This window comes from Tasmannia lanceolata, unplaced genomic scaffold (assembly GCF_043159265.1).
Source record: "Tasmannia lanceolata isolate RefF3 unplaced genomic scaffold, GAP_Taslan_0.1 ptg000023l, whole genome shotgun sequence".
In the NCBI taxonomy this organism is placed as follows: Eukaryota; Viridiplantae; Streptophyta; class Magnoliopsida; order Canellales; family Winteraceae; genus Tasmannia; species Tasmannia lanceolata.
This window is the reverse complement of record NW_027518700.1, coordinates 21,871,069-21,873,832: the sequence shown is the minus strand read 5'-3', so window position 1 is coordinate 21,873,832 and position 2,764 is coordinate 21,871,069. Positions and strand designations below refer to the sequence as shown.

Genomic DNA, 2,764 nt, shown 5'->3' with positions numbered 1-2,764 from the left:
TTTAGTTTCTTGCCTATCCATCTCTCTTACTTGGTTTTCTTGTGTTTATTACCGTAGGTTGGGTGCGGAACTCGGCCAATCGACTAGAAAGAGCAAACCGGTTAGAGACGGCGGAAGACATGGAACCAAATCCAAATCAACTAGTCATGGCGGAAGAACAAGAGCCACCAAAGATCTTACGCGATTGCTTCTATCTGGCCCGAACCGCGCAACCTTCTTGTATTAGATTGCCGATTGAACAGAGCAATAATTTTGAGCTAAAATCGCAATTTATCTCTTTGCTTCCTCATTTTCATGGCCTCCCTTCGGAGGATGCTTATTTATTTTTGCGTGAGTTTGAAGATGTATGTGCTTTGATTAAGTTGCAACAACTTACCGATGATGCGGTAAAGTTGCGGTTTATTACGTTTTCACTCAAGAATGGAGCCAAAAAGTGACTCTATGGCTTACCAACGAACTCCATCACCACTTGGGAGGAGTTCGCCGTCGCTTTCCTAAAAAAGTTTTTTCCATTACATAAAACTAATAAGCTTAGGAACGATATTTTACAATTCAAACAAAAGCCATTAGAGTCATTTTCTAAGTTTATGGAGAGGTTCAAAGACCTACTCCAAGAGTGTCCTCACCATGGAATTGATTTGTGGCACTTATGCCAAATTGTTTATGAGAGCATAGATTACCAAACAAAGTAACTTCTTGAATCCATGTGCCCTAACAGTTTTACATCTTTCACGGATGAGGCCGCGGCATGGAACTTCTTACTTGATTTGGCGGAAAAAACAAGAGAGTGAGAATCCACTCAAGACGGTGAGAGAGCCACTTCAAGTAAGGGATTTCTAATAGAGGGTGCCGTGATAAAAAAAGGCCCATCTTGATAGCTTAATCAAAAGGCTAGAAGCAATAGTTGTTAAAGGACCTTCACAAGTCAATCAAATTGCACATAGTGTTTCCATGTGTAATTGGTGTCAAGCCACGGACCATGTCATGGTAGAGTGTCCAACTCTTTCTAAATTTGGTAATTCTAATGAGAATGTGAGTGTTCTTTATGCTAATAATCCTTATTCTAACACTTATAATCCGGGATGGAGAAATCATCCCAACTTTTCAAGGAGTCAAAGTGGGCCATCTAATTTCCAAGGCCAAGGCCAATTCGGCCAACCTAGGCCCACCTTCCCTCCCACTTTTGTTCGGCCATCCCCTTCCCCTCCTACTTTTCAAAACCCCATGATTAATAATGTTTCAAATCAGCAACCGCCAGGTTTTCAAAAACAAGGAGAGTCGGCACGCATAGCTTCCTTAGAAAAAAGCATAGAACTTCTCACTAACACTTTCATGACAAGCCAACACAACATGGAGAAGCAAATCTCCCAACTTGCCATGGTGTTGCATGAGAGGGAAAATGGGAAGATGCCAAGTCAACCCGTTCCTAATCCAAGGAACGTGAATATGAATGTGAATCAACAGGTACCGCCAAATCAGTTGAATGCCATTCAACCAATTTGGCTGCCGCAAGAGCCCTCCAACGAATGTAATGCCGTATATGCTTTAAGGAGTGGTAGAGATTACCACAAGGAGGAGGTCAGATTTGAACCTTCTATAGATATACAAGATACATCCAAAAAGGTAAGAAAAGACTCCCCTCCAACAGGCTCGATTGCTGAACCCAAACAGGTAAGTAAAGAGCAGGCTGTTTCTCCACCTGAAAATGAGTATGTGCCTAAAGCTTCTTTTCCAAGGAGACTTGCTAATAATAAGAAGGTGGATGCCATGGATAAAATTTTAAATGTGTTTAAACAAGTGCAAATTAACATTCCTTTATTAGATGAGATTTCTCAGGTTCCTACTTATGCCAAAGTGTTGAAAGATTTGTGCACACAAAAGTGCACAACTAATGTGCCCAAGAAAGCTTTCTTGGCCGCAAATATAAGTTCCATCTTGTCTCAACAAATGGTGGCTAAGTATAAGGATCCAGGATGTCCTACTATTTCTTGCACTATTGATAACACAAATATTGAACATGCTCTTTTGGATTTGAGTGCAAGTGTAAATCTCTTGCCTTTTTCTGTATTTAAGCAACTAGGATTAGGAGACCTCAAACCAACCACCATCACTCTTCAATTGGCGGATAGATCAATGAAAACACCCAAAGGAATGGTTGAGGATGTGTTAGTTAAAGTAGGTGATTTTTTATTTCCCATAGATTTTGTTGTGTTAGATACCGAGCATGTTGCTAATATCAAGGATCAAATTCCTATCATCCTTGGTAGGCCGTTCCTTGCCACTAGCAATGCTCTAATTAATTGTAGAAATGGATTAATGAAATTGTCTTTTGAAAACACATCAGTTGATTTTAATGTCTTTAGATTGGGTAAGCAACCAAATTTTCATGAAGAAATCAATATGTTGCATTCCTTTCCTGACGATATTGTTTCTAATTTTGAAATTGATTTTGATGCAGGATTCCAAGAATGCTTGGACGAACTAGGAAATGATGGAGATGATTTCTTTTCCAACGCTTTTGCCATCCAAAACGTGGAGCCTGTTGGACCACTCCCAACATCTCTTCCAAAGACATCAATCGAAGAAGCTCCACAGTTGGAGTTGAAGCCCTTGCCTTCTCATTTACGTTATGCATTTTTGGGTGATAATTGTACTTTGCCTGTAATAATTGTTGCGGACCTAACCTCCCCTCAAGAGGAGGAACTCATTAAATTGCTAAAAGATAACAAGGAAGCCATAGGTTGGATAATGGCCGACATCAAAG

At 40.2% G+C, this 2,764-nt stretch overlaps 1 non-coding gene across 1 annotated transcript; it reads right to left on the bottom strand.

The window, feature by feature from the left end:
* Nucleotides 1-527: 527 nt before the first annotated feature.
* LOC143856855 (small nucleolar RNA R71) lies at nucleotides 528-634 on the bottom strand. Its single transcript, XR_013238398.1, has one exon. It is a non-coding gene; the product is annotated as a small nucleolar RNA R71 (small nucleolar RNA).
* Nucleotides 635-2,764: the final 2,130 nt, after the last annotated feature.